Source organism: Cupressus sempervirens, chromosome 4 (genome assembly GCF_028749045.1).
Source record: "Cupressus sempervirens isolate cs-2001-9-10 chromosome 4, ASM2874904v1, whole genome shotgun sequence".
NCBI classification, from domain to species: Eukaryota; Viridiplantae; Streptophyta; class Pinopsida; order Cupressales; family Cupressaceae; genus Cupressus; species Cupressus sempervirens.
In genome coordinates this window covers 539,587,214-539,608,602 of record NC_143121.1, presented here as the reverse complement: position 1 = coordinate 539,608,602, position 21,389 = coordinate 539,587,214, and the positions used below count along the sequence as shown (strand labels likewise).

The following is a 21,389-nucleotide window of genomic DNA, read 5'->3' as shown; positions in this document are numbered from 1 at the left end:
GTGGGAGATTGTTGAGATAATGGGTGTTGCACACATTGCATAATATTTTTATTTTATTATGTAATGTTGTGCCTAGATGGACGTGCAACATGTAAAGATTCCCATGGAATATTCTTGATGAGTTGTATTGTAACATTGTGATAATATTTCATGTAATTATTTAATATTGGGGAAAAGAATTAAATGCCCAATATTAAATGTGGGATCAGCGGATTAGGTAGCACATGGTTTATGTAATACCACTTGGTGGTTTTGTGGGACTTGCTACTATATAAGCAGCCACAAGGGTAGTTGTTGTAGAGAGAGAAAGAGTGACAAGGAGAAGACAAAAGGCAAGAGTCGAGTATGACAAGGCTTGACAGGTTAGCCAAGGGAGCATTTGTGAAGGTTGAAAGCATGGCATGGGATGTGTGGATTCATGCTTGTTCACATAGTTTTCTCGGTTGTGGCTATGGCCATGAAGGCTTCCATGGTTGTATGGCAATGGTATTTTTTGCTGAATAATACATGGTGATGGATGCTTTTGGAGGCTGGGTTTTTCCCTCAATGAGGGTTTCCCAGGGTATATCTTGTGTCACAATTTTGTGGGTATGTTGTCTATTCTCTTGCATGTGGATTGTAATTCCGTGTTTATTTTAGATCTATTATGGGTTATGTGGAAATGGTTATATTCTTTATTGCCAAGTTTCCTGACACATATCATCTATTGCATTTTGTGACCTTTGAATCTCAAAAAATTTGGTCACTATTTCCTCATCTCACACTTCTTTTTCTACCATTATTAATCATTTTCTATGCATTCCCTATTTCACACTCCTCATTGAAGCCTCAAAGTTCCTTTGTGGCCATGGAATCTCAAATGTTGATTTACATCTCTTCATATCATTCCACGTCCTAGTATCATTTTTCTATGATATTTTTCATTACATCCTCATTTCAACTATTACATTTCATATTCATTATTATTTACTTTTATACGATTACATATTCATTTCATTTTCCATTTTCTATTTTCGGTCTTTTCCTTTTTTTATTTATTTGCTCCTCATTTCATTTCATTATTATCATCTCATTTTCTCGCATTAACCCATCTTATTGTATTACATTTTCATTATTTTCATTCTCATGTTCATTATTGTTTTTCTCACTCTTCCTCACTTATTCATTTTACATTATCATTGCTTTTCATCACGTATTATTTTTATTACATCCATCCATTTCATTCATTTTTTTCATACTTTCAGTTTATCTTCTTTCCATATCACCTTTTTATTAAAATATTTTCATTACCATCTGTTGTATTATCCTATTTTTCATGTTATTTCATTACATTACATTTCATTCATACACTTCATTTATACATTCATTATCCACATATCATGTCATTATATTAAGCATCTATCCCCTACATTAATCATACACCTAATTACATTAATCATCCACATTGCATCAACATCTACGACTATCATATAAATAAAATCACAAAAACACATACATCCATCCATGACATCATATATATAAAGTTCGTGATACAAAAAGTACACATGTCTAAACATCAAAAAGCTCAAATAATCATCAATCAAAAAGATTGAATCACCATACATCATAAGGTCATCATCATACATGATACACATGGTACACCAATAAAATGCAATACAACATGATACACAGATCACCCCTATGTCTCACCATCTATATCATTTATGTGTGTCTTGTTAGGAGGTGTTTGATCACTAGGGGCACTCATCCCATCACGTGAAGCTTGATCTATTGGATCTGTAGCATCTGTCCTCAGTAATGGTGGTGGTGGAGGCCTCGATGTCATCAAGGCTATAAATGCTTGTACTATACTAGCCAATTGGGTAATCTGTGTCCCCATTAATCCAACTTGTGTCTCCATGACACTCATACAAATATCAATATATTCTGACCCACTTGATCTCACTAGTGGTGGCTCTGTTGCTACAAAAACTTGTGGTTGCCCCTATGGCTATGAGCTCTAAGCCCCTATGACAGGAACCTATATATGTGGCCTCTATGTTTGGAAAAATTGAATATTATCTAATAATGTGGCCCTGGTATGAGCTAGCCTACCTATATCCAAATCATTTTCCCTCCTACTTGGCCTTGCACCGCTACCTATTCCACCTCTCATCACCACCCCACCTCACCCTCGGACCTCTCTAGGTCTATCTACTCCAACATCCCCTAGCCTCTACACTAGGCCTCATACAAGAATCCTATGTTGTGGCAACCCTGCTATCCTACCTTGGCCCCGATAGCTCCCCCACACTTTTTCTCAACCTCTAACCCTACCCCTCCCTCATCTGCCCTCATCATCACCATCCTCCCCTCCACTCGACTATTCCTCAATCCTAGGTATCAGCTCTAATAGATCTATATATCTCAAAAATGGATTCTCTCGGAACCATCATGCATAATCTCTCTTCATTCCCATATTTTACTCCCCATTCTTCAACACCCATTTATGAGATGTCCCTATCATTTGCATGAACACTTCATGACATGCCTCATACTCTAATGTTAGCCCCCATACTAGCCTCTCTACCTACAATCAAGCATAGTGTGCTAACCCGTATGGCATGCCCTATCATTGACCAACTTGTATAGCCTTCATACAACCTCATCAAGGTCATTCAACATACATTACCAATATTGTCTTGCCTAAATGGGGCTGAATGATCACACCTGAGTATACATATGTATACAACATATCCTATGGCCACTGACACACACATGTTAGTCAAGTAATGGGAAGATGCTCCCACGTCCATATCTATAACAAAACCACACCTACTGACAATGATCTGGCCCTAGAATACTCTACCTGATGCAAATCATGATATAAGTGGGCTAGCATGCAACTACCCCATGAAAACCTTCATGGTTCATTGATCATATCTAATATAATGTGGCCCCATCCAACAGGACATCCACACTCACACCTATCTAGCAATAAAAATCCTCCTATCAGTCAAACTAATACTGCAGACAATGACTCATGTTGTAGCATCTAGAACCAGGGCACACTATCATCTCCAATGTCATCATCCCTGAATACATCTCTAAATGTTGTCCCATCAGCAATCTAATCATAATAGATTAGATCCCCCACCATTAGGATCCGAAGAATCCTGTATACATCCTTGAGAGTAATCATCATCTCTCCCATAGGAATGTGAAAAGTGTTGTGGTCTGAGTGCCACTGCTCAACCATAGCTATCACTAATCCTTTGTTGACTAGGAACTAAGGAATTTGTAAAATATATGTGAACCCACACTCATCAATAACTTGTTGCTCTTTTGTAGACAATCTCCTTATAGACTCCAATGGCCATAAGTACAATCCCTAAACCATGAGCTTTCACCTATGTACCTATTTCATCAAAATTGAACAGCAACATCAATTTCTTATCATGCATCAATCAAAAATAAACATCTAGCTATCTAGCTAATGGTTCTATCTTAAACTTTTCATTTGTCCTACTTCATATCTGGAGACGAACATGTTAGTTTTCCCTACTCTATATTTTTAGAGGGGCACTTTTTGTTCTATTTATCCAACATTACCTAATTGATTTTGCGCATCACTTGCTGACCACAAATTCACTATCATTTGATTCATTATATGAACAAGTATCTAGGATGATTCTAAAATTAGTTATGTCACATCAGGATGCTATCCTATGCTTTGAACAATGCTTCACACATCTGAACTCAACTATTAGGTCATTCCACTATCAAACAAACCCTAATATAGCCTTATGCATTATCTTACGCTCCATATGTGTTACAAAAGTGCTTCAAGTTATTTAAAACATCATCTATGCTATTATAATAGCCATAAGCATTTTAAGATTTAGTTGCACCACTCAAAAAATTATATGTGTTGTTTCGCAAGATAGATGCACTACAACAACAATTAGCACTATTAAACTCTACAATTGGTTAGATGCGCTACACTCTCCCTAAGCACTACTAGACTCACCTTAAGCACTATCTTATTTCATGGTTACACTATCACATGCAAAAGCACCATATAATGATGCATATGTGCTACCCAAACAACAACCTGCTTACGAAAATTCATCACCTTTGATCCATCTAACTCATCATGCCTATGTGCTATCCTAGTCGTTATATGTGCTAAACAATGTTTTATATGAGCTACAAAAGTCAAATGTACTACAACACCATGTGTATGTGTTATAGTAAATCCCCATGTTTCACTATGTCATTAGGGTTTTAAATGCACTATTTTGCAGTACGTATGCGCTATTCTATGTCATAAATGCACTAAAAGATTTTAAATGTGCTAAAACAAACATCAAATGCACTAAATGTCGAACCTACACATTTATTGAAAAAAATCATGCAAATAGCTAAAAATTTAGGAAAATTTTCAAAAACTTTAAATTATGAAGGATCTCAATGACTTACCAGGGCACCATAGTCAATTAGACACTCGTATCAGTGACCCCTCTTGAATCTATGCTCTCGCAATGGGACAACCATCCTCACTGGCTTAGAGCTCCAAGAAAAAATATAATATGGGAGTGTAACAATGAAATTGGTAAAAGGTCATTTGACCTGTTTAACCCTCCCTTGGGGCATTTTTATGACATTTTTCAACATTCTACGCCCAAATTAATGCCTCTGACCCATTTCCTTGAACTGGGTATTATTCCAAAACAACTCAATCACCTACATTTACCCCATTTTACTATCAATTGTTCCCATCAACATTTTCAGAAATGAAATTGGAATATCCCTATTTTGGCTAATCACTTTTTCCAATTTCATTTCTGAGGGGGCACTATACTCATCAAAATGGGGCATCAAAACTGTTCAAATATCAAAACTGCTCTACCCCAATCAAATTTTAATAGCAAATCAAACAAAACAGGGGCATCCAAACAAGTTATACTAAACAAAGGATTTTAAACATAACAACCTTGAAACAAAAAAACATCATCGACCAAACATACAAACATCAAAATTGGCTAAAAATCAAGACAATCTTTGAATTAATATCACTAGTACATTTGGGCTCATTTTTCGACCATTATTGGTCAAAATTTTGACCCAGGTTGGTCAAAATTTGGATCAATCAATTGGTCAAAAAAATTCTCATTGAAATTTTGACCAACTTACTGGTTGGTCAAAATTTTGACCAATACGTTGGTTGAAAACTTTGAAAATTGCTAGCACGGTTTTTACCAAGCATTGGTCAAAATTTCAACCAATGCTTGTAGAAAACTGCACAGCATTGGTCAAAATTTTGACCAATGCTTGGTGGAAAACTATTGGTTGAATTTTGTTTTTATGAAATTTGTAGTTATGAGATGATCAATCAAGAGGAAACGGTTGAGAGCTTAGAGTGACACAATTTTTAGATGATCATATGAAATGAAATGGGCATGCGAGTAGATAGAAACTAGAAAGACATTGTGTATAGATGAAGGCATGAAATGGATGGTTTTGGAGCACTCATCATAGACACTCAACATTCAATATGTATCATCATTCAAGATCAAATGGGTGTGTGGAATTATACACATAGTGAACAATAAAGGAGGGAATTGAACCCTTCTTGAGGCTCACACTTGTTGAGGTCCACCTCAGCAATGGCCCTTCTTGTGAAACTGTTGTCTAAAAAATTATCTCATTAGAAAGGTTTTAGGCAACAATTTCACAGGAAGGGACATTTCTAAAGTGGACCTCAACAAGTGTGAGCCTCAGGAAGGGTTCAATTCCCTCCTTTATTGTTCATTGTGTGTATAATCCCACACACCCATTTGATCTTGAATGATGATATTTACTGAATACTAAGTGTCTATGCTGAGTGCTCCAAAACCATCCATTTCATGCCTTCATCTATACACAATGTCTTTCTAGTTTCTTTCTACTCACATGCCTATTTCATTTCATATGATCATCTGAAAATTGTGTCACTCTAAGCTCTCAATTGTTTCCTCTTGATTGATCATCTCATAACTATTGATTTCTCTAACATAATTAGTTTTTTCCTGACATGTCACCTGGTAATATAGTGATTAATAGTAAATACTATGATTTATCCCAATCCTAGTTTTAGTATTGGCTATGGTATTGTTATTATTCTGAGCCATTTTGTTAAAGACTATATCTCTTGAAATAGTGGCATGTACTAGACAACCTATTCATCATGTATTTGAGAGACAATAGCCTTCACATAAATATAAGTTTCTTCTCAACATCTCTAGAGAAAAATATAAGACAATTTGAGACTCAAAAAAATTGAGTGTAAGCTAGAACCATACCCAATGTTTTGATCATGAAAAAAACAGATCAAGTAACCATCATCCTCCTCCAGATCTAGCCCAGAATCCCTGGTTATAAATATTGCCTCATAACCAAATCTTCTAGGTCCAAAGTCAAAAACCCCTAGCACATTGCTTCCAACTTCAATCTAAAACTTTCCCACCTCAGGTTCTACTTGAAGATCAAACTTTACGAGTCTCTTGACCTTAGCTACTAAATCGAGTGTAGTACCACATACATAATGTTGTTTTCTTCATGCATTTTCAATCATAAAGTAGAATTAGATATTTCCCAATCAACCTTATATCCAAGGCAATAAGATCAACTAGAAATGGAGACAAAATTAGAGTTATATAAGACTCCTAAGAGATATCTCAGCTTGTTTTCAGAGTGATTGACCAGCCTATGTAGGATAATCATAAAACTAACAATAGTAATACGAACTTATCCACTACTAGTTGTAAAAGAGAAAAATGTAAGTTTATTAAATATAACATTAAAAAATGTGAGGAAAAATGAGTCTTGAAGGAAACTTAAGGAAAAATAGTCTATAAGTTATCAAGACAATACTAAAATATTATGCTTGTGTCTTAACATTACCATTATGAAAGATGTAGCAATTTGGTAGCTCAAACCATCTCATCTTAAGATCATTTTTGGCATATCAAGGCAGTATACCAAAACATGCTTTCACTTTAGTATTGTAAGAAATAATGAATTTTCCATCCTTCACCATATCCTGAGATAGCAACAATTAAAATTGAGTAATTTAATTTATTCTGGAGAGATGTATAAACAACCTCTATCCTATATTTTCTTTATGAAGAACAAAAAGAATCTAAAGTTCTAAGGCTTTAAATACATTATTCATACAATTGAATTATTTGAGTTTAAATAGTTTCCAATAACTTCTCCATACTCTTCAAACAACAAGGCAATGATATAAGACTACTCTGAAGTAAAAATACCTTTGGGGAAAAATAAAGAGGAAGATTGATGAAAATTGCATAGTTATCAGTTATTGCAAAGTCATGCATCATGACAATCTTTGAAAGTGTTATGGGAACTAGATCAAGCAGTATTCCCTCCTTCGTGACAACTCGATAAGTAGCATAGGGAGGAGTATGTTGGTAGCCAAATGTAAACAATTGTCCTGCACATGATGGAAAAAGTGATCAGGCACATAAATCTATATTTTAAAGTAGTTTATAGCTTTCTCAAACATCCTTTATGAGTAATTATATTAACTATAAAATCTGAACATGTTCTACTCTTGCGATCAGATCAAGCTTTGGTTTTGCATTACAGTTATTTGATTCTTCTTTTTTGTTTTAAAATAGCCTATAGCTTACTTGAACATTCTTAACTGCATTAAGTTTTAACTATCAAAATAGAACTTGTTCTGCTCCCTGTATTTGGGTCAATCTTTGGGTGTGCAACGAATGAATGAGTTAATTTCTCATCATAATCCATCAATCCAAGAGTCTACAAATCTTCATCTTCAAAGACTCGAAGAGCATCTACAAAGGAGAAAATAAGAATTAAGTTCAATATAGGATTACTTTTCCTTCCCTAAAACACTAAATAGTTTCTTATCTATTGTATCCTATTGTGAAATGAGAAAAAGAAAAAAAATCAATAGGGTAGAAAATATGCTAATAGACAAGCTATTGATGAAGAATTCCATTCATGTTAGTAGTTTCTTGGTACTTCACTGTTAAAGTTTTAGGTCAGATAGGAACCTATGCACAGGTTCAGTGTGAATGTGTTCAAATTTGAAGTGCTTTGATTTAATCTATCTTGTACATCACTGTAGTGATTAAGTGAAATCTTTTATTTAGCAAAATAATTCTTACATATAATTTTTCACTAGTCAGTTGGTCTAATCTTCAATCTCATCCTTATAAGTGATAAAGATGCTTTTAAGTATAGGCGGTTTTCTAGAATATTTGTTTTTTGGTTAAATTAGTATAAAGATAGGAACAAAATAGAAAGATTGTCACATACTACTATAAATTTCTGTGCAACTGTGAGTGACATCAATTGTGGAGATTAAGGAATTAAAAGTAGATTTCAAGCTGTATCCATATATGCTTTCAAATTTTGAAGATTTCACCATTGTGTGTTTTATGCACTATTATATGGTAATAAGACATAGCACTAGGTATTAAAATTTTATTCAATCACTTTTATTATATTCAGAAGATCACCATATCAAATAGGTTCTATTCCCTGGCTTAACCAATCAAAAATACTATAACAATAGAGGGAAGAAAGAGAAAGTATTACAAGGCTTATCTACCTCTGAAAGTGCAAGTAGCTCCCCATGATGATATATAAGTGTTGTGTTGGTTGCATAATATGAAAAACTCAGATTAGTTGAGTAAAGAAATATATAAAAGAGTCAAGATGGAAAATGCCAAAATATCAGCTCTTACCAACATAACAAATTTCTCTCACAACAAGCAATATATAACTAATGACACATTTATAAAATATTAAAAGAAAGAATATCACCATGCATTAAGAAAATGCCACCCACAACATAGTTCCTAAGTTAAAGAACTTGCTTGTTCCACCTCCATATGACATGTCCAAGACACCAAATTTTGTACGTAACACATGTATCTGGACCATTAAAAGTCCAAATATTCCTTTAAGATCTCCAACCTATAGATTAAATGCAGAGTAATCATTATAAATATTTTCTTCAAACAAAATCTTTCTACTTTCACAATATTTTGTTCACCTTGACTTTGGTTAGAGAAGGTAGAAGTCAGATGGGGATCAGGAATGAAGGATAGAGAAACTTTTTCTGGTAGTAGCATGCACTTTGATAGAATGAAGTAGCCATGGTAGCCCCACAAGTTATCACTAAATTATAGTTTATGGAATTTCTCAAGTGGGAATTCTCTCTCATGAGTGTTGAAGGTAGGCATGTCTAGAATGTTTCAAAATGAAGTGCACCATAGTTCAGAAGGTGGGATAAATGTTTTTCTACCTCCTACTATAGGCTCTAACAGAATACCATTAGGTTAGCAGAAAAAAGAGGTCACTCTCATAGGGTCAAACCAATTAAAAAGTGCATAAAGTTGTAGACACTACCCTAGTGGGAGACAATATTCAAAGAAGTACATATTATAAATGACATGCATTGATGGAAGCAGATCAGGAGTATTGTGAACCATCTCAAGTGCTTCAAGATTGGTTTCTCCCACATGGCCTCATCCAATCTTCTTTCTATTTCTCCCCCAACATTATTTCATATAGCATTTGAGCTGAAGAGTTCAATGGCATCTTGTAGTGGGTTGGGTGCTACTAGGTACTTAAGAAGATTTTTGTGGATTAATGTTGTAGACTCTGCATTAGTTGAAGCAAGATATGAGCACATATTTTGGGCAACTTACAAGTTGCGCTACGTCAACTTGGTGATGCAATCAATTGGCATCCAAATAAAGTGAGTGAAAGAAATAGTGTGCATTATTCAAGCACATCATTCTTTTCTTTGGAGCATTATGGTTTCAGGATATGCAGATGATGAATTGATCAGGCTTTAGACCTTTCCAAATAAAAGTGGTGAAAAAGATGACTTATTGGGATGAGAAGATGAGAGGTAGATGGATTTGGGTTTTGTGATTCCTTGGTATGTTAGTTTGAGCTTTACTTCATTTTAAGAATACTATAATATTCTCTACTTAACAAGGCCAACCACGTGAAGGTGGAAACTCATTTGGCCTCACCCCCCTCCCCCTAACATCAATCTAAATTCCCCAATAACACCTAATTACATAATTCATTCATTTTATTCATCCATTTATGAACTATAACATTCAATCAATACAATCACATAACATTCATTAATACGCAATAGTAATCAAGACTTTATATTATATTATCAAAAGATTTTACAAAAGTTTTACCCTGTTTAATTGTAGGCACCGGGGGAAAAAGAACAAGGCAAAGAAAACCCCTGGTATAGCCTGGGACCAAAGTCCTATATACATTATAGATGCCCTTTATAAGGGTCTTTAAGAAGGCATACCTCCTTTTATATAATGGGAGGATTTTTGATAGAAGAGCCTCCAAAATAAATACAAGGTTGGATCAAAATCCCTCTCAGCCAGATTCCCTTCCCAACATATTGGGGACTAAAAATAATAGCAGCTGAGAGGGTTACAAATATTAATGTTGGAGGAAATTGGAATGATAAAATTTTGAGGAGATCTGTAGTCTAGTTAAAGAAATGGTGGACACTGGAGGTAAATGTTGCAATCCTTGAATAACCTGCAATTAAAGAACAATATTCCATGGCAATGAAAATAAGGGGGGTAAGGGGTTAATAGGTCTTACCACCCTAAAAAAAATATCTGACAAGTCACCTATTCTCAAAATAGGGATCCATAAAACTATTTAGCACCTTACACTTCTAGCTTTGGTCACAAATAGAAATATACATATACAAAGGAGAGTGTATGAATGATTCAGATCTGCATATGTATACATATATAGGTATATATGCTTATGGGAGATAGTTTCTATGTTTGTGTGTGTGTGTGTGTGTGTGTGTGTGTGTGTGTGTAGATATAGATAGATAGATAGATAGATAGATAGATAGATAGATAGACATATATACATATATGGAAATATACATTTAAACATACACACACACACACACACATTTATACATATATAAATCTCTATACATATATATATATTATTCTAGAGAACAAACAACAATTTATGCTAAGGAGAATAATAATAAATTGCATCCTTATACTCCTAGCACAGATCCTATTCATGATTATGAAGGCTAATAGGCACATCATGACTATCTTCAGCATTCTCCTATGGCTCTTGTGGTTCTAATCTTATAACATGAGGCCTCCTCTTCTTTTTTCGAGCATAAGGCTGATGTGCCCCCATAATAAGAAATAAATGGGTTTAATTCTAAACATTTTTTTAAATGTTATAAGTATTTCATTAATCTAAAGAACATAATAGGGATTTTTCTTTACTTGATAGTGCACATCATCTACCACATTTTGTTCAGCCCCAACCTCAACATGCTCAACACTAACATCATGCTCAACTCCATTACCATGATGTTCTCCATACTCAAAAATTATCACATAAAGCTTACACCAATTACAATTTAAGATGCCAAATTTTATTAATAATTACATAATTAATTTTCAATGAAAATTGAATATGTACCTCTATCACTATGATGCATATCAGGTCCTTCATCATGTGTAGGATATGTGCCTTCATAATCATGAGTAGGATCTGTGCCACAAGATTCTCATATTGGGCACGCCATGAACAAGATATTGAAAGATTTTATCAACAGATATATGTTGCTTGAAGGGTATAAGGTGAACTATGTGCCTAGTTGGGATTGCCATGGGCTACCCATTGAGCTCAAAGTTCTACAGTCCATAGACCAAGAGGCAAAGAAAGAGCTCACACCATTGAAACTAAGAAAGAAAGTTGCTCAATTTGCCAAGAAATCTATGTGTTTATATATGTTTAAACACATCTATAACATGTGCATGTTTATATTCAAGCAAACACAGTTGGTAGGTATAAAGCTAAATCACACAACCTTTGCCAGAATTATTGATGCCTGTACCAAAACAAGAGCTTTGGAATAAGCTATGGACATGCATTAAAGCATAAAGAATTTTTGTCAAATGTTGTAGTCACAATTGCCATGGTAGACATGTTTGAAAAATGGAAGCATAGACAAGGCATGTGAATTTTTTGAAAGAATTCACGAACAAAGTGTGGTCATGGTATAACACTGCTAGTTTTTTATGTGTTGTTAAACTCCTTTTCCCAAATCTTAGTTTGTTTTTGGGTGCTTAAAATGGATAGTACAATGATTGAGAATTTCAAATCAGTCATAAATGAAATAAAATTGTTTGTCTGATGTTTAGATCAACAAGAAATGATAGCATCATACTCAAAAAGTCCTCTTATGTTCTTATGTTCTCCTATTGTCAACCAAATTGACATTGCAGTAGCTATGTTTTTCTAACTGTAGTGACCAATTTATCATGGCGAGCTTCCTGACAATTTGCATGCAACTAGTTGCCGATCATATTATGATAGATATTGGTATTCATTCAATTTTAATATGATACAGTATAATACCTACCTATGTACAATACACATCATAATTCAGAAATGGTAGAGGGCCTAAGACAATTGGCATCAAATCCAACATAGGCTTGCATTTTCCTTCTTTCTTTATAACAAGGACACCACACATAAACACAATAGGTGAACATCCTGATAAACCATATTTGCAAGGACTTAAATGACTCTAATTTTCATTCATTTCACCAATTAGGAAATTGAAAAAAATAAAAATAAATTACATCAAATGAATATACCACCTTACCTTAGTTGGATCAATAATTCTTGCAGCCATCAAATCTTCATAACCACCTGTAGTAGCATTGTATCCATAATTGGGATTATCATTGGAAAGGACCTATAAAAAGACAAGGATAGGGCTGTCATTTTACTTCCATGAAGACTAGAAAGATCTATTCACATCTAGTGCGACATCCAGTGAAATTGAATAATATTGTTGCATCGATTTGTTATGAGAATTCCTTTCACCTTCTTGTTGAGATCTTTGGCTCTCTTGTTGAAATCTAATTCATATGTATCTAATCTAACCTATCATAAGATATATTGAGATGTACATTGATCACATAAAAGCAACAAGCCCACATTTATTAAAGAGGATTTGTAAAGCAAGAGAAAGCCAAAAGCAACATACTAACATATTTGTTTGAGTGCCCCCTATAGACTATTTAGTTCTTTGTGTACATAGTTCATGTCAGGCTACTGGGCTAAGCTTTATATAGAAAGTAGTAAATAGAGAGTTATATTTAAGGCCAAAATTACAATTCGTTGCTAAACTAGCAAACTTCTCCTTTATGTACTGGTGGAAGCCCTCACACCCATTCATAATAGAAAAAGAAAAGCTAGGTTTAGGTCACTCCCAAGTGAGAAACCAATTCAGTGTATGAGATCCCCTTATGCGAACACTCTGAAAGGTAATTATTTTCCAATTTCTTGATAAATTGTTCAAATAAAATGTACAAGCATCCCCAAGATTCAAACCTATAACCTCCAGTATACTGTATGTAGGCCTTTCCCCATTAGACTAACTCAAATTGTACTTAGGGCCCCCAAAGTGCAAACCCAATTCAACAAAAACCATATTCTGTAAAGCAGAATGTGATCAGAAAAAAGGAAATTGTAAGAATTTGCTTAAGGGCAAAATTGACCCAAGAACTAAGAACTCAAACACAAGCACTGTTGTACACCAAAAATGGAGAGAGTATGATCAGAATAATAATGTATTCAATAACTTGATGCTAGAGTACACTAGGAGTGCCTGATTATAAAGGCTACAAGAGAGCTTCTAGAATGCATAGAAGTTAGCACCATGAAGTGTCATACAACCAAGCACATGTCCACCAGATATGGATTATCCTCCATTAAGCATGAAAGTAAGTGCGGTGATGAGAGGATAAGCCTAGAAGGGTGGGACACACAAATTAGTGTTGTAGACACCATGTGCTCAAATAGAGTTGCATACTCCTGTGTTGCCTACATGACAACTTAAAAGGTGTGCAAAATCCTAAGTGTCTCACAAATAAAAATAATAAAATAATGCAATATAATTAAATAATGCATTAACCTAAGTAAACTTAAGTAAGTGTAAATAGTAAAGTACTAATTTACACCAACAAAATAATAATTGGACAAATTTCATTAATGATCAATCATCAATCATCAATCATCAATCATTAATCATTCAACCTTACCAATCACACCGACCAGATAGCCTCGGTGAGAATTCAATATAGACAATGAAATGAATTAAATAAATTAAACCACAAGGAAAAAAAATCAAATCAACAATAACAAAGCACTATCCTAAACTCCCCCTCAAACTTACTTGCAAAAAATGAGCTTGTGTTCCTGACCAAAAAACCATAAATTTTCTCACAACCATGCCCAAAACAATCAAATCCCCTCACTTCCTCACCAAGCTCTCCCACTCATTCAACAGATAAAATATGATTCAGGATCTAAGATCATAAACACGCTTGAATCCCTCATATAAGCCCTCATGTCAAATCATAGGCAAGGCATGTGAACTATTTTATAGAATGCCTCAAAGAAATGTGATCTCTTTGCAAGCCATGAACTATTTTATATAATTACCTTTGCACCACCAAAATAGTTATAACATGCATTCAAAAATGATAAACTCACAAGAAACCAATACAACTTTAGGACATTAACAGTAATATATTCAAAACATATTGTTATTGATGATGGGACAAACCAACTCCCTTGTCTGTAAGCCAAAATCAATTTTAAAAAAACAATTACTCTTTCCATGAATGGATTCTAGAAGAAAAGACTACACTACAAGTAAATTTATCACTACCTGATCTAAAAAAATGTTTAGTACCATTCCAATAGCCAAGAATATTGCAAAGATTATCATTTTGAAAAAAAAAAGTGAGTAAATATTAAAAATAAGTTAAAGTTGTCACAGTTTTTGCTTTTTAGTAAAAAATACATTAGTTTTTATTGCACTCCTCTATCTAAGAAAAGGAGAGATTCAAAAAATTGAATTGATCCCTCTTTCAAGAGGGTTCCAAAATAAATGCTCATTGGTTCAATTCTATCAAAAGCATGAACAATTAAAGATTTACTATTGCATCTTTATAATTACACTTTCCAAATTAAGCTAGCTATGCACAACATGTGCATCTTGAGAGTTTTGAATCAAGATGACATGTGCATCTTGCAAATTTTAAAAAGTGAAAGACTATAACTTACCTAAAGCAGCATCAATTTCATCCATCACATAAAGAGAGGTAGGTTTGTAATGGTGAAGTGCAAAATCCAAAGCTAATGAACTTAATGTTTGCAACAATGATAGAGCCTAGGTATGAGAATCTGGCAAAAGAGCTTACAAAATCATCAAACAGATCTAGGAGTACTTTATTACTAAAGCATGGAAGTTATTTTATTCAAATTTTCATTAGAACTAGCTATACATAGCAGATATTGAGCAATGGCTGACTAAATAGTAAACTCTATGCATTTCTTGGAGTCCTTGAAAACCAAGTAAAATGGTCTTTTCTAGCAACTATATTAATCAATAATTAGTATTGGTTGTTGTTCATTAACACTTAGCTCAAACATATGACTCAATGGGACACTTGATATATACATTTTCACCACCAGATAGGTTAAAAATATTTTTCCAACTCTTTTTGGGAGGTCGTACACTAAAAACAACACCTTCAGCAAAAGGGTTCAATGAGTCAACCAGCTCCAACTTAGCATCACCACCCAAAGTTATCATCTGCATATATTTTTTTATTTTTTAACATTTTTTTATGTAAAATATTCATAAATTTGACTTATTGATGATAAAACTAAAGTATTAATAGTTTCTGACCTGATACCTTTCCTTTAACTTTAAAGAAATAGTATTGAATCCAAGCATGAACTTGTCCAACCTAAACATTAGGCAATCTAAAAATTACAAAAATATAAAGAAGTTGCTGACCTAGTTATACATGAACACAAATTGAAGAGAATTTCTAGCCTAAGAATAATGGTGATTAGAATTTCGTGCGTAAAATATCGATATTGATTGTATGACCAAAGTTTATCCTTGAAGTATCATGCATGCCCATGGTTGAATTTTGCAAGTCTTCAAGCACTCACCTTTTTTTCTATAGTTCATCATATTGTCTCTTTTGATCATCATGTTCCAAATTTATGTTATTGAGTTCTTCAACTTGTTCACTATATAAAGCAACCTTCCTCCAATACCTGAGAGATTATAGAACTTAATAACATTTATGTACATCAAAATCTTTGAACATCATAAGTAAATCAAAACTTACAATTTCTTTATTTATATTTTTTCAAGTAAAAATTAGGTAAAGACTTTGACTCTTGTATTGAGGGTGGACTTGGAATTTCCATCCTTGAGTTTCCAACTACCTTTCAAATTGTTCACTAAATAAAATTTCTAAACCAATAAACTACATATGGAAAAATAGATGGTACAAGAATTTACTCTTGTATGGAGTCCAAGGTTGGCTTTAACTCCTTCAATTGAGCCTGCAATAAAGCAACTTTCTTGAGTACTCATTCAAGGGTACTCAATTCAAGCAATTGTTTGTTTCCTAGTGTTGTTTGAAGCAAATTAGGATCAATGCCTTCAATTTGAATTCTGCAAGGAAAATAGCACCACAAAAATTTATCAACATAGCAGTGTCTATTAAGAGATTGCTTCAAGTTCTTGTCCCCACATCAAAATAAAGCATACCACAGTTTGATAGCCATTCCAATCCCCACATTGGAAGAGTGCAACTCACAATTTGGCAAGCATGCATATGTGATAACATGCCCAAAACTAGGGCTTTTGCATGCCTAGAACTGGTCATGGTCCAATAATGTTCCCATTTACCAGTAAATCAATGAAAAAGGTAGATAAATGACTTTAGATCTATTCACAAGGTTTGACCAAGTAAGAAGAAAGGAAACCCACTGCTCAATATGTTTATCAAGTGCTTTGCTTAGTTCTTCTAACTTTTTACAATAGCCTCGGCCCTTTACTTCCCATTCTTTACACATCTTCTTTACATCTTCTAATTTGTATTGGACATGAACTTTTAAATGAAGCATATTTTTTATTCAATTAACAACAAAACTATTTGATCATGAATGAACTATGTATTTCACTAAAATCATGTTATTTGTCCATCCAAGGTTTTCAAACACTTTATGTGAGTTTGTCATTTAAACTGAGGTGAAGACCTCTTGCCTCTCCTGATCGCAGTTCATCCACAACCTTTTTGTGTTTGTTGTATTTGTTCTTGGCTTTCTCTACCTCTTCATTATGTGCATCTAATAGTTACAAAGTCAAATAGTCAAGCCTCATAACAGATGGGAAAATAACCCATATATGTGAATACAAGACTCAAGACTATCCTAAATAAAACAATTCACAACATAAAAATGTTAAAACCATATGAGAAAATATTCATCTATATAAGCATGTATATCAAACAGGGAAAGACATAAACATAAAACTCGTAGAAAAGTAAAACCTCTTGTGTCTTTTTATAGTTTTCTTGCATCATAAATTCTTTTTGTTCAATCTCTTTAAAAGTTGTTGTTTTTTCCTCTTTCTCAGTGACAACTCTTTCTTTTTCTTTTGTTGACTCCTCGATAACTTTTTGTAATTTCTATATAGTTTTCTTGCCTATGGTAATCTAAACCTTATGACGATTTATTTCTATGCTTGACTTGTCAATATCCTGCTCAAATGATGTAGACAATAAAAAATTTGGCAAATCAAACAAATAAATTTAGTAAATTTAGCATAGTAAAAAAACACACTAATGGTACTTACACTTTGCAATTTTGCAACTTTAGATTTTTGATTTTGTAACTTTTCTCCTCTTGCATTATCCATCTATATGAAATTAGTTTTGAATTTACTAGGAATGGATTGTAAATAAGGACTAATAGCCTTCCAAGTTCATGAGATCTCATGTACACTAACCCAACAAGGATTGAACAAAAATCCTATCATACTTATGGGTTGTGAGGCAAATAAGTGTTCCAAGGATTGATTAAGGAGGACAGTCAGCCTCCAAGGTGGGCTAAGGCATGGAATAGACTAAATATCATACCATATTCATGGACTAGGAAGTGTATGAGTGTTCCCAGGCCAGAGGGTCTTATCAAGTATGCCACACAAAGATGGATGAACAGAAAATTCACCCATGTTCTCACAATACAAAGACATCCATCCTTGATATTTATGTTTAGAAAACATTTCCAAAAAATTCTTGATAAGATTACAGTAGAACTTTCCCTCGGAAAAATTATTAATGCTATTGAGACACTTTGGTATAGAGATCCATGATGCTCATATGAATTTATATGTTACCATGAAAACTTGTTGATATTTAATTATAATACTCATTAGAGTAGTTGTTATCATATATTCTTACTATTTAAGATTATTAATTCATATTAATGTAATATCTAAACTAGAATTATCTCATATATGCATCAAAATTAATAATATTTTATAGAAGTTATCTTTGTAAATGAATTGCATACTCCAACTTAAGTTAAAATTGCTATTTTTGAGAAAAAATCGAGAAGATCCCAAGAAGGAACATTAAAATAAGAATGATCAAGAATCAGCTATATGGGGTCTTCATACCAAAAAAATGGCATACCCATCTTATCTCCATCCCCATTTCCTTCTAACCAAGGGTTAAATCCATTATTCTTTAGTTTATATAATTATTTTATATTAAATATTTAGTTTAATGGAAAGTAAAGCGATGAGTTTAGGGGCAATATCAATTGGGCAGGGGGAACAACATTAGCTACATAAGTTATCCTTGGCTGCAGTCTATGACTCTAAGCTAGATGCACACTGTTGTTACTAATACACCCTAACACAACATTGCCCAAGGATTATTTAAATTATTTTGTACATTACCTTATTATATACTAAGCCAATCAATGAGTCAAGGCAAAAGAGTATACCAATGCATTTGCTTAATTTCATTAGATTTCTAAAGTTCATGCTTATATTGAATAATGCTTCTGAATTAAACTATGTTTGCAACATATGGTAGTAATTTTTTAGATTACACTCTCTGATCCATCATCAAGAGGAAGAGAAAGAAAAGGAATGTATATAAAAAAAAAAATTGCAGACACTGTTCAATACAAAAGCAGTATTCAATGTATTTGCTAGTAAATAAGGATACAAAAAAACTAAGTAGGAGAGTGAACCTTGTGACAATTTTTCTTATCATATACTTACTAAAAAGTGAGTTACTTTACTTAAGAGTGGAATCAATAAAACCAAGGACAACTGGCATAAGGTTTTGTTCTATGGGATGTCCCATGATGATCAAATGGTTTCCCTATTTAGGTGGTTAGAACTAACATTTTGCAAAATCAATTCCAAGTAGCATATGTTCCTTACTACTTGAATAGGACTGTATCATGCTAAAGAACCAACTAAAACTATTCTATCATTTTCAAAATCTGATACAACAATGTAAAATGCATTATTAATATATTAAGTTTAGTCACAAAATTTCAAGGGATTGTTCTAGCATTTTGCAAAAGAGCCACACAACTTTGTTACTTGTGCTATCTTTTAAATATGTAGTTATACCACTTCAAAAAGAAGATACAAGTAAAACATAAATGTGGCATGGACTCGCAAGATCTTATTCTAAGAAAAACAAATTGATAAAGACAATAAGGTTTTAAACATTAGGCCCATTATCAAAACATTGTAAAGAATTGATTTATAAATACAATTCAAAAGAAAAATATAATAAGTAGCAAATGCAAGAGTAAAATACTAAAATTATCAAATTCTCTAGGCATAGAAATCACAAAAGCATGAAAGATACAAAATTGTCATTTGTACACGTTGTGATGGTTGCATCACATAATCAGATCTTGTAGTAGGCATCAGTTTACAGATGATCAAACAAAGATCCATAGTTTTGATCTATCATATATTTTTCCACAAGATCCTAAAGCAAAATGAGATTCTGTATAAAATAAAATAAATTGATAAAATACAAAAACTAGTGCAAACCATGAAACTTACATGAAAACTTGCCACCAATCTGCATACTCAACTCCAAGATCTAGATTACTCTTCTCTGATACAACCACCACACTCTTGAATATGGGATCATACAACATTCTCCACCCTAGAATAGTATGATTCATAGGTCCACTACAGTACATGATAAGCACTATATTCCCATAAAACTTCCTCCACCTGATCAGATTTCCAATCTCAAAATTTACTGCATCTAGTTCCTCAACACCAAGATGCACTGACGGAAGCTTTAGAGGCACAAACTCTTTGTGATCTCCATGGAACACTATAGCACTTTGCCTACCTAGCTCTAATGACAACAATCTCGGCTGAAGGTAACCCACAGCCAGTAGATCCTGAAGCCAAACAACAATCAAAGTCACATCTTGTGAAGTCCAAAAGCCCTCCATAGCCATGGAATGGCTCAAATGAAAAATCTTCTCAAATAGGGTCAGTTCAATAGTCCTCTAGGATATAAGAAACTTAATCAAATGACCTACATTAACATGGAGGTCCTTCTCATCTGAAAAAGGATATGACTAAGTTTGATCAATTCTATGAGTAGTAGGAGGATAAAAGGCAACATAACCACCAATCTCCCATAAAATCCTTTGTGCCCAGTAGCCCCTAAGTATATCAGAGGCCATAGTGCTGAAAAAAATAGGAAGCATGAGTCCCCAAAATGTAGGGCTATGAATCTGATGGTGTCTCTAAATGGAAAGGGTGTGAAATGCTCTTTTGGTACAATATGATTAATAAGCATAAACTTTTTGACCCCTTAGCTAGTTGCAAGTATAGTTACAAAGGAATTTTGGCATACCTGGTACAGTTTTATAAAATGGAAATAAGAGAACTTAATAGATTTTATGTTCATAGGGATGTTTTCAATTTTAGGAAGGATGACACAAGTGTTAGTGTTCAAGTCAGCCCCTATACCCTATTGAATCCCCACCCTATTATTGTTGATATTTTTCAAATTGGTAGGGCTTGTTTGGAGAAGGGGAGGGAAGATGGATTAGTTTTGAAACTTACCGAGCTAAAAGATGAAGATATTAGTACTACTGTTAATATTATCATATGGTTTAATGAAGTTGTGGTGAAGCACCAACCTGCTATTGAGAGATGATCCCATAACATCAATAGTTGCTAAACCCTTTTTCAAGTAGTGACATAAAGAAAGCCAAGATAAGAGAAGAATGGAATCTGAACTCCAAAAATCTATATAATGTTAGAGTGCTTGCAAAGTAACCTGGTCAATATTGCTACTAAATAAGAGTTTGCAGCCCAGTCCAGAGACTCCTTCTAGAGGTTGCAATATTTCAAGAATCAAGGTGTCAAAACT

At 33.7% G+C, this 21,389-nt stretch overlaps 2 pseudogenes; both read right to left on the bottom strand.

The window, feature by feature from the left end:
• Positions 1–6,901: 6,901 nt before the first annotated feature.
• LOC149562322 (carotenoid 9,10(9',10')-cleavage dioxygenase 1-like) lies at positions 6,902–13,503 on the bottom strand (annotated as a pseudogene).
• A 47-nt stretch (positions 13,504–13,550) lies between these two features.
• LOC149562321 (structural maintenance of chromosomes protein 4-like) lies at positions 13,551–20,457 on the bottom strand (annotated as a pseudogene).
• Positions 20,458–21,389: the final 932 nt, after the last annotated feature.